This window comes from Heterodontus francisci, unplaced genomic scaffold, assembly GCF_036365525.1.
Source record: "Heterodontus francisci isolate sHetFra1 unplaced genomic scaffold, sHetFra1.hap1 HAP1_SCAFFOLD_61, whole genome shotgun sequence".
Lineage (NCBI taxonomy): Eukaryota > Metazoa > Chordata > Chondrichthyes > Heterodontiformes > Heterodontidae > Heterodontus > Heterodontus francisci.
The window spans coordinates 7,451,353-7,463,612 of record NW_027141441.1 but is presented as its reverse complement, the minus strand read 5'-3'; the positions used below and the strand labels follow the sequence as shown (position 1 = coordinate 7,463,612).

Here is a 12,260-nt window from a genome sequence, read left to right as displayed (position 1 = left end):
AGAAAGTAAAGATGGAAGGAAGGAGGGGAGGAAAAATCCTGCTCTGTTTCGTGATCCCTATTTGAACTTCATTCCAGTGCAGTTTGGGTGAAGAATTCCAATTGTCTGTCTCAATTTTAATAAAGTATAACCAATTCTGCAATCACTGTCTGGACATTGACAAGAACAGGTTTCGAGGCTGACTTTAAACATCAACAATACACTAAACAGTTCATAAACTAGCGACAAGGATGGGATTCGAACCCACGTGTGCAGAGCACAATAGATTAGCAGTCCATCGCCTTAACCTGTCGGCCACCTTATCAGTTGCAGAAGCGCAGCTGTCACATTCAGCACAGTTTCTGGCTGTGCAGCCAGCTGTGCAATGATGGAAATATATCTTCTGCAAGGAAATGAAGTTGGGAATGGAGCGGTGTGAAACATTTCAAGACCATGTCCAACACATTTCTACTCGGTGTGAAAACCCACCACGGAAAGACTGGAACATACAATCATTTCAACACATCATGATTAACATCACTCAGACACCTGAACCATTAGGTCACTGACGAAGTCATGATGACCGAATTACTCATGAAATGACAACTGAACCAACTGACTGGAAGAATTGCTTAAACTCCACATGATCAGCGAGGCACAGCCTCAGGCCGACTTGTCGGGTGGTGTAAACAGATATCACTGCTTCTGATCTTCACCAGAACAGACAGTGAGATGTAACATTGATCATCAAACAGACTGTGAAAGCAGACAACAGAATAAAACACATGGAGAGACACTGTGGAATAACAAATAGATTTGTTTGGAATGTTGAAATTTTGATTGGAATGGATAAAACACCAGAAACAGCAGATTAAAGTGGGATTCTCATCATTATATTGATCTGGGACAGAAAAGAGAAACTGATGGAAAGAAGAGAAGAAGGAAGAAAAGAAAGGATGGAACTGTTCAATTTTTTCAGTTTTTTCACTCGCCCATCAAAGCTGATACAAAAAGTTGCAAATAACAGAGAATTTCACCAAAAAGGGAGATTAAATGTTGCTGAAACCTTGGATCGAAGGATGCTCCAACAGATCACCTGTTTAACTGTCTCCTCACTAGGGGATTTCAATCAGTCAGCAATATTATTCTCTACTTTTTTTGTTAATTGGTCCCAGAACTGTCACTTGGAATTAATATCTGTGCTCCGACTCCTGAATAATAAAATTGTGAGTTTCTCGATATTTTCTGGACACAGTTCCTGCTGAAAGAACTAAGAACTCTTTTCTAATTTGCACAATACTCGATACACACTCATCAAGCCTGCTAAGCTAGCATCCTTGGTGCTGCTCTCTCTTCTCCCAAACTTCATCTCATGTGACTGTTACATCATCACTCTGACACTGGGAGGGGTTGATCCCACTATCTTCAGCATTAACCCTTTACATCCTTGTACCACACTGTCTGTCCAAAGAAAATGGGTGGAGGGAACTTCCTTCATTTATCAAAACACCAACAGCAGCACAGTGGCACAATGGTTAGCACCGCAGCCTCACAGCTCCAGCGACCAGGATTCAGTTTTGGGTACTGCCTGTGTGGAGTTTGCAAGTTCTCCCTGTGTCTGTGTGGGTTTCCGCCGGGTGCTCTGGTTTCCTCCCACCTCCAAAAGACTTGCAGGTTGGTAGGTAAATTGGCCATTGTAAATTGTCCGTAGTGTAGGTACGTGGTTGGAGAATGGTGGGGATGTGGTAGAGAATATGGGATTAATGTAGGATTAGTATAAATGGGTGGTTGCATGTTGGCACAGACTCGGTGGGCCGAAGGGCCTGTTTCAGTGCTGTATCTCTAAATAAGAAAAGTAAAATAAAAGCTACCAGTCGTAAATCAACTCAAACCCATCAGAAAGATAGAGGGAGACTGTCAGAGAACTTCCTGCATCCAGTCCGGACCCTGTCACACTCAGCAGCTTCTCACCCAGACCCCACTCTCATCAACACTGAACATTGTTACCAAGACCCTTCAAATACTGTTTATAAAAGGTAGAAAAATTCAAACTTCATCACAGCTCGATTGAATAGAACAAAGTCTAATATCTTCTCGTCATCACTCGGTAACCACATGAGACAGTCCTTAAATCAGTAGCATAAATTATCAGCTGTAAGAATGTTTGTCATTGGGTTGAATCATTTCTGTGTGAGGAATGTTCCAGCATCATAAACCAGGGGAACGTGTTGACTGAGCTGTGTCTTCATCTCTTCTGGACAGTTCACCCTTCTTTCTGCTCTGATTCACTTTCCCAAAGCGAATCTACAGATTCTCAAATCCAGAGACTGGGTTTTCTTATTTTGTTCCTTTTGATTTTTCTTGCTCCTGAATGATAACATATTCCAACCTCGGATCAACCTTGCCCTGTGTCCCAGTCTCGGTTAAAAGCGACAAATAACGGCACCAACATTCTGAAACATACAACACGGTCACATTCTGCTTCAGTGAGATTAATGCTGAGGCAGTTTCCGTGTCGAATGCGATTGTGAACAAATTTCTCTCAAGGAAATTGTGAGTGATCGAGTATTTGCACTGAATTTCTGTGCAAGAAGGGACAGTTTCAAACAGCCATTCCCAAATCACTTCCTTCACAAAGACAAAGACTGTGCTGTCTTAACGTGTGAATCAACTTCACAAACAATTTTGAACTCGAAGTTCAGGAGAAGACAGAGATGTGAATGATTGACAGTGTAATCTTTAAATTATAATTTTCCGTTTCTTCGTTGAAGTGAGGCTCAACCCTCAGCCACTGGAGATCGCGGAAAGCTACAAACTTGGATCCAAAAATCAGAAAAGTAGTGAAACAGTTGGTGAGTACATTGTGACACTGAAGAATTTATCACCACATTGCAACATTGGCACATTCTTAGACCGTACATTATGAGACAGATTTGTGCTTATATTGGTGGATGAGGAAAGATACTAAACACACAAAATCCCAATTTGAGCTAGTGTGTAAGATTGCTCTTTCCACAGAGATAGCATCAAAGAATGCTCGTGAATTGCGTCCTATGCCAGTGACAGTAACACACTTCAGAGGAACTTAATCGCACTGGTAAAATGGGCTTTCACATAACAGATAAAATTTTACACAGAAAATTGTGAAGTGATACAGTTTGGGAGGAAGAATGAGACAATGTACACCAATCTTTTTTGATCAAGGTTTGAAAAGGTTGCTAAGAGCAAACAGGACACTTGGCTTTATGAATAGAGGCATCGAGTAAAAGCAAATAAGTTATGCTAAACCTTTATAAAACACTGGGGCTGAATGACCTACTCCTGCACCTCCACGGAAAGCTTCCACTCCAGGCTCAGACACCCTCTTCAGGATCACTCTCCATACATCCTGCCATTCCACGCACGGATATCTCCCTCAGGATCAGATCACAGCTCCACAGTCCTGCCACATCCAGTCGTGAATGGTGGTGGATAATTAAATAACTAACAAGATGAGGAGGCTCCAAAAACATTCACATCCTCAATGATGGTGGTGCTGAGCACGTCAGTGCAAAAGATGAAGCTGAAACATTTGCAACCATCTTCAGTCAGAAATATTAAGTGGATTTGATCTGTGCTAATTTCAGCTCCTCATGCTCGCTGGTGCCTTGGTTCTCTGGTGCTAATTTCAGAGTAAATCATGCAGCTTGACAATTGGAGCCAAAGAAAAAGACACAGGAGAGGTTGAAAGTGCCAAAACCTGGGATTGAACCAAGAACTGTTTAACTGTTGGTGCAGCACGAACTCAACAAAGCTATTTCAACAACACACTAAAGCCACCATTCTGTCACTGCTTTGGAAGACAATATATACATTAAAGTGTTTGTAAAAAGTTACAGAACACAACATGTGAGGAATATTCCCCATTGTTTTCTCAGTACTGATGGATTGTGAAGTGGGACACAGCCAGAAGTCCCACTGTGCCACACTGACCCTGAGCTGTGAGTGAAATGAGATAAAGTTCAATCTTTAGCAGAGAGATTCTGGAGAGAGGTAAGAGTCCTGAATGAAGGAAAGACTTTCTGACACAATAAAAGCAAAATACTGCAGATGCTGGAAATCAGAAATAAAAACAAAAAGTGCTGGAAATACTCAATAGCTCTGGCTGCACCTGTGGAGAGAGAAACAAAGTTAACGTTTCTGGTCTGTGACCATTCATCAGAACTGACACAGGTTAGAAAAGAATTAGGTTTTAAACAAGTGAAGGGGAGGGGCATGTGGGAGAGAACAAAAGGGAAGGTGTTTGATAGAGCAGAGGGCAGGAGAGATTAAATAACAAAGCTGTCCTGGGATAAAGGCAAAGAGTGTGTTAATGCTTGTGGTTGCCTGACACCAGTCATGCTCTGATGTTATTGAACACAATGTTCAATCCACAAGGCTGTCGAGTGCCGAATCAAAAGGTCGGGTGCTGCTCCTCGAGCTTGGGTTGATTTTCACTGGAACACTGGCGCAGGCCAAAGACAGAAATGTTGACATGAGAGCAGGGGGGAGTGTTGAAATGGCAAGCAACCAGAAGCTCAGGGTCATGATTTCGGCCTGAGCAGAGGTGTTCCGCCTAATCTGAATTTGGTCTCCCCAGTTTAGAGGAGACCACATTGTGAGCAGTGAATCCAGTATACATAATTGAAAGAAGTACAAGTAAATCGCTGCTTCACCTAAAAGGAGTGTTTGGGGCTTTGGATAATGAGCAGAGAGGAGGGAAAAGGGCAGGTATTATATCTCCTGCGATTGCATGGGAAGGTGCCTTGGCAAGGGGATGAGGTATCGGGGGTAATGGAGGAGTGGACCAGGGTGTCGCGGAGGGAACAATCCCTTCAGAATGTTGACAGGGGAGGGGAGGATGCGTTTGGTGGTGGCATCACGCTGGAGGTGGTGGAAATGGTGGCGGATGATCCTTTGGATGTGGAGGCAGGTGGGGTGGTAAGTGAGGACAAGGCGAACCCTGTCGCAGTTCTGGGAGGGAGGGGCAGGGGGAAGGCAGAGGTTGAGAGTCCTGTCAACCACACTGGGAGGGGGTGGGGGCGGAGTAGTCAATTATATCTGAGGGAAGAAATGAACAGAACTGGCAGCTCAAAACTGGACATCCATGAGGCACTGTGGGCCATCAGCAGCAGCAGAATTGTATTTAAACACAATATGTTACCTCATGGCCTGACATATCCCTGACTCTGCCATTACCATCAAGCCAAGGGAGCAATGGTGCTTCAATGAAGTGTGCAGGAGGGCATGTCAGGAGCAGCACCAAGCAGACCTAAAAATGAGTGAAGCTACAACACAGGATTACTTGCATGTCATATAGCGGAAGCAGCATGCAATAGACAGAGCTGAGTGATCTCACAACCAACAGATCAGATCAAAGCTCTGCAGTCCTGCCACATCCAGTCCTGAATGGTGGTGGATAATTAAACAATTAACAGGAGGACGAGGCTCCACAGATATCCCCATCCTTAATGACAGGGGAGACCAGTATATCAGTGCAAAATACAAGGTTGAATCATTTGCAAACATCTTCAGCCAGAAGTGCCAAGTAGATGATCCATCTCGGCCTCCTCCTGAGATCCCCAGCATCACAGGTGCCAACCTTCAGCTAAATCCACTTCACTCCACATGATATCAAGAAATGGCTGAAGGCTCTGGATACTGAAAACATCCTGGCTGCAGTGCTGAAGACTTGTGCTCCAGAACTAGCCACGCCGCCTGCCAAGCTACACCACTGGCATCTACCCGGCAATGTGGAAAATTGCCCAGGTATGTCCTGTACACAAAAAGCAGGACAAATCCAACCCGGTCAATTACTGCCCCGACAGCCTCCTCTTGATCATCAGTAAAGTGATGGAAGGTGTCGTTGACAGTGCTATCAAGCAGCACTTACACAGCAATAACCTGCTCACCGATGCTCATTTTGGTTTCCGCCAAGGCCACTCGGTTCCTGACCTCATTATGGCCTTGGTTCAAATATGGACAGAAGAGCTGAATTCAGGAGGTGAGGTGAGGTGACAGTGACTGCTCTTGCCAAGGGCATCAAGGAGCCCTTGCAAAATTGAAGTAAATGGCAATCAAGGAGAAAAACCTCCACTGGTTGGAGGCATACCTCTCGCAAAGGAATATGGTGCTGGTTGTTGGTGGCCAATCATCTCAGTACCAGACATCGCTCAGGAGTTCCTCAGGGTAGTGTCCTAGGCCCCAACCGTCTTCAGTTGCTTCATCAATAAACTTCCTTCCATCATAAGGTCAGAAGTGGAAATGTTCACTGATGATTGCAAAATGTTCAGTTGCATTAGTAACTCCTCAGATACTGAAGCAGTCCGTGTCCAAATGTAGAGAGACCTGGGCAAGATTGGGCTTGGACTGATAAGTGGCAAGTAACATGCACGCCACAAAAATGCCAGGCAATGACCATTTCCAACAAGAGTGAATCTAACCATCTTCCCTTGACAGTCAATGACATTACCATTGCTGAATCTTTCACAATCAACATCCGGGGGGTTACCAATGAGCAGAAACTGAATTGGATCAGTCATATAAATACCGTAGCTACAAGAGCAGGTCAGAGGCTGGGAATTCTGCTGCAAGGAACTCACCTCCTGTCCACCATCTACAAGGCACAAGTCAGGAGTGTGATGCAATACTCCCCACTTGCCTGGATGAGTGGAGCTCCAACAACACCAAAGAAACTCAACACCATCCAGGACAAAGCAGATCGCTTGATCAGCACTCCATCCACTACTTTAAATATTCACTTCCTGCACCACCAGTGAACAGTGGCGGCAGTGTGTACCATCTACAAGATGCACTGCAGCAACTCACCAAGCCTCCTTCGACAGCACCTTCCACACCCCCAACCTCGACCACCTAGAGGGATATTGGATGAATGGGAACACCACCATCTGCAAGCTCCCCTCCAAGTTACACACTGTCCTGACTGGGAACTATATCACCATTCCTTCACTGTCACTGGATCAAAATCTTGGAACTCCCTTCCTAACAGCACTGTGGGTTTACGTACAACACATGGACTGCAGCAGCTCCAAAAAGGCAGCTCACCACCACCTTCTCAAGGGCAATTAAGGATGGACAATAAAGGCTGCGTTTGCTGACAACGCAACCACTAGGTGGCACAACTCGCTTTCTCCCCCTGCTTTGCACCGGCCGCTTCCACCCTCCACAGTCGCTCGCTCCAGACCTCACTGCGCCCCCCCCGCTACTTCCCTGGCCGATTGTCTCCCGATCATGTCACCCCATTCTCCAGTCGTTCGCTCACTCCCCACCCCCCTCCCCTCCAGCCGCTAGCTCTAGGCTGCGCTGCTTCCCTTCTCTCGGCCACTTGCTCCCACGTTTGTCCAGTCTCCACGTGCCGCCCGAAGAAGCAAGGTGGGCTGCAAAGTGTGACGGAGGAGTGAGTAGTGAGTGGCCTAGAGGAGGGAAGTGGCACGGCCTAGAGCTAGCGGCTGGAGCGGGGGTTGGGGGATAGAGAGCAAGCGGCCATAGAGCTGGATGACGCGAGTGGGGAACAATTGTCAAGGGGAGCATCGAGGTGTCGAGCGAGCAGCTGAGGGGATGAAGCGTCGAGGCCTGGAGCGAGTTGCCGAGGGGGGAGAGCTCCAGCCTCAAAGTCTCCTATTCAGCCGCTTCATCCAGCTGAGTGAGGGGCTGGATACCCGATGATGCTTTCGCGCCCGTGTGCGAAGATGGACCAGGCGCGGATATGCGATGATGTTGGCGCTGCGCAATGGCATCATCCTACGCATGTGCCACTTAATCCTGGCAAGATGGAGCTGTGCCGATGCACAGCTTGGCACAGTCCGATGATGTCAGCGGGCCGCTGCGTTGACAGGAATCACATTGTATCAGCAGTGCCCACATCCCATGAAAGAATAAAAAAGAGATTTGCCACAATGGTAGCAGGGTGAGGGATTTCAGTGATGTGGAGAGATTGCAGAAGCTGGGGTTGTTCTCCTTGCAGCAGAGAAAATTCAGAAGAGATTTGACACATTTGTTCAAAATCATGAAGTTCTTCAATCGTTAAATAAGGAGAAACTGTTTCCAGTGGTAAAGGGGTCAGTAAGCAGAGGACACGGATATCAGGTGATTGGCAGAAGAACCATTTTTTACACAGCAATGTGTTGTGATAAAGAAAGAAAAGACTTGCATTTATATAGCACCTTTCAAGACCACCGGACATATCAAAGCACTTTGTAGACAATGAAATACTTTTGAAGTGTAATCACTGTTGTAATGTCAGAAATGCAGCAGCTAATACCCACAAACAGCAATGTGATAATGACCAACTGATCTGAATGAGAGGCAAATATTGATCACAACACCAGGGAGAATTGCTCTTCACTTGTTTGAAATTGCAGCATGGGATCTTTTACATTCACCCAAACATGCAGACCAGGTCTTGGTTTAACATCACACCTGAAAGGCAGCACCTTCAACACCCTCAGTGCTGCACTGGAGTGTCAGCTGTGAAATCTGAACCCAGAAGCTTGTGATTTCGAGGTGAGTGTGACCAACTGAGCCACAGATTTTACCTGAGTCTCAATCCTTCTACCAACAGTTTCTATCGGGTCTGTCACGACCCCTCATGATTGTGAACACCTCTATCAAATCTCCTCTCCAAGGAGAACAACCCCAGCTTCTCCAATCTATCCACATAACTGAAATGCTAACCACACGTTGCAGAAAGGAATTTTTCCTCAAGTTCCTTCTGGTTTTGTGAGTCACCTTAAATCTATAACCTTCGGTTATTGACCTTTCAGCAGTTAGAAACAGTTCCTCAGTATTTACGCTCCCTCAAACCTTCAAGGAAGCTCTGCAAAGTAACTGAAAATCAAGTTGTCAGAAGTGGGATTTAAACACATGCCTCCAGTGAAAGCTGCAATCTGAACAGAGAAGCTGAAACCGCTCAGTCACCTCAACTGTTCAGACCTTTTTGACCTCGTCATCACTTCTGTACTTTGAAAGGTTCACTCAGTTCAGGAACTTGTTCAATGTTACTGGAATGCTCAGTGATTGGGATATTAACTCCCCCGGGTTTTCCTGAGCTTGTTCTCGGTGTATGGGGATGTTTGATGTTTGTCCTGGGCTGTGGAATCTTGCATCACTGTAATGGACATTAACCCACTGATTGAATCTGTATTCACTGCTTTCCACTGGTGCTGGGTAATTGCAGAGTGTGGGGCCGGAATGTTGCTGCTTGTCCCGGCCTCACTCACTCTGGGAAAGAGTGAATAATTGATGCGTCTGTTTCTGTATCTGAAATGTGACTTCGATCTGCTGTTATTAACCGAGGCAGCGCTGCAGAAGGATACGTTAATAATCTCTCACTAATCAACTGCAAACAGTCAGAATGTGTAACTTTGAGCAGCGCTTTCTGCACCGTCAGGGCTGTAAAGTTGAGGGAGGGAGAGACAGTGTCAGTATCTGAGTGTCTACAGCACTGTACACAGAAAGAGCCAATATACCGGGGCTGAGAAACAGTGCATCTTTTCACATTTAATCACAATAATATCCACAGTCAGGAGCTGAAAATGATGAAAAACCAAATAGCAAGAGCAAAAATAAGAAAAGTAAGTAATTATAAATTAGCTGATCAGCTTTCACTGTGTTACCTGGTAGTCTACAGTTTTATATTCAATGCTCTCTCCACTGTGGCCAGGGAATGATTTCTTCTCAAAGGCTGAATATTAACAAAACTGCTTGTAATTTAAAATCTTTTAAAAGTAATTCCATGGAGCGAATGGGGCAAAGTCAAATAACTGCACCAATTGTAGGAGAGCTGGTTGGTGATGTCGTGGATGTGTCTGCAGTGTGCAGGACCAGACTGTTTCTGTAGATTCACAATGAATGTTCCACCCTTTATTTATGACAGTAAAACTGATCGTGGACAATGGCTATTCTGGTTGCAGCAACCTGAAGCTTTAACTCATTAACACTCTCCTTTAGGGTAATTTAGAAAGCACAACATGCAGCTCTGTCAGTTAGTGTGTTTGTTTGTTAACCCACAATTTGATGGTTCAAGCACATAAATGGATGAGGCGTTATTAACTTAAACTCTTCTACATCTGCTATATTACTCTTGCTGTTGATTTTTCAATGATAAGGTTAATCAAGTCTTTCTTTGTGAAATCCATGCTGACTGTGTTTTATTATTTTTCATTTCCATCTGTATTTTCTACTTTGGAGGATTACAGGAAATTATCATTTTTTTTATTCATTCATGGGAGGTGGGTGTCGCTGGCTGGGCCAGCATTTATTATCCATCCCTAATTGCCTTGAGAAGGTGGTGCTGTGCTGCCTTCTTGAACCACTGCAGTCCATGTGCTGCTGTAATGAAGAGAATTCCAGGATTTTGACCCAGCAACAGTGAAGGAACGGTGATACAGTTACAATTCAGGATGGTGTGTGGCTTGGAGGGGAACTTGCAGGTTGTGGTGTTCCCATGCATCTGCTGCCCTTGTCCTTCTCGGTGATAAAGGTCGCGGGTTTGGAAGGTGCTGTCTCAGGAGCCTTGGCACATTGCTGCAGTGCATCTTGTGGATGGTACACACTGCTGCCACTGTGTGCCAGTGATGGAGGGCATGAATGTTGTAAATGGGATGCCAATCAAGCGGGCTGCTTTGCCCTGTTGCGTTTCTTGAGTCTTGTTGGAGCTGCACCCAGCCAGACAAGTGGAGAGTATTCCATCACACTCCTAACTTGTGGACAGGCTTTGGGGAGTCAGGAGGTGAGTTACTTGCCGCAGGATTCCTAGTCTCTGACCTGCTCTTGTAGCCATAATATTTATATGGCTACTGCAGTTCAGTTTCAGCTCAGTGGTAACCCCCAGGTTGTTGAGAGTGGGGGATTCAGCGATGGTAATGCCATTGAATGTCAAAGGGAGATGGTTAGATTCTCTCTTGTTTGGGATGGTCATAATCTGGCAGTTGTGTGGTGAGAATCTTATACATCTTTATTGTAGGGTACTCTATTGTACTGTTGAGTGACTACACTTGAAAAGCCCTTCCTTCATTGGCTGGAAAAGACTTTGCAATCTCCTGTGGTCGTGAAATGCAAGTCTTGCTTTTTCCATTGCTTGCAGTGTCATTGTGATCAAAAGATAGGATTCATGAGCACAAAGTTTAAATCAATTTTGATTAAAATAATGTAAAAGCATCTATATTTTAGCACTGCACTTAATAATCTCCATCTTCCTATCCTTACCAAGTACAATGTCTTTGACCCTGAAATTGATTCCACAATCGCAGTCCCTCAGACAATTTCAGCTCAGTTCTGATGAAAGGTCACAGATCTGAAACGTTAACTTTGTTTCTCTCTCCACAGATGCTGCCAGACCTGCTGAGTATTTCCAGCATTTTCTGTTTTTATTTCAGATTTCCAGTATCAGCATTATTTTGCTTCTGTGTTACTTTGAAAGTTAAAACTGACCCACCTGTCTACAATTCACACTGGGGTCTCCCATGAAATGATTCTGTATCATGTTGATGTAATGAATACAGACTCCGAGCACAGAGCTTCCTGTGGGGAATTGGGGATATGAAAACCAGCAGACTCTGCAGGAATTTCCACTGGGAGCACAAATTCACAAAATCTACCTTTTATATATCGATTCATTTTGATTGTCCTTCTGGAAAATCATTTTGAAACAATTTAAACATCAACCTACAGCTCCATGACTGGGTCAATTATGAGGTCATCCTCTGACAGGTCATGTGACAGCTGGAGCCACAAGACGTCAGAACCAGATTTGTGACTGGATTAAAACCCGGAATCCTGTCCCAATGGCTTTTCAAATAAAGCTGTTGCTGTTTGAAAACACAGCAGTTAAACTTTCTGCCTGACCATGAGGGGAGCTGGGGAGAAATTTACAAAACTAAATCCTTTTACAAAATAGTTCAAAAACCATTCACTGAGAAATCATGTGAGGACTCATATGCAGTAGAGAAACAAGCAGAATACAGAAAGTGCAGAGGAGAGCTGAAAAAGGAAAAGAGATCAGCAAGCTGTATGAGAAAAGATTAGCAGGTCACATAACTGGGAACACTGAAGTCTTTTACCAAACATATGGACAGTCAATGAAAGGGTGGGTCAATTAGGAGATCCTGTGGAGGCAGAGGGTGTGGCTGAGGCACTAATTAAGTACATTTCATCTGTCACAAAACAAACGGGTGCTGCAAATGTCACAGTAAAGGAGGAGGAAGTGGAGAATTTGGAGGGGATGAAAATAGATAAAGAGGAGA

The 12,260-nt window shown here is 44.8% G+C and overlaps 1 non-coding gene across 1 annotated transcript; it reads right to left on the bottom strand.

Annotated features, from left to right (window-relative positions):
* Positions 1-222: 222 nt before the first annotated feature.
* trnas-gcu (transfer RNA serine (anticodon GCU)) lies at positions 223-304 on the bottom strand. The gene has a single exon. It is a non-coding gene; the product is annotated as a tRNA-Ser (tRNA).
* Between the last annotated feature and the right edge of the window lie 11,956 nt (positions 305-12,260).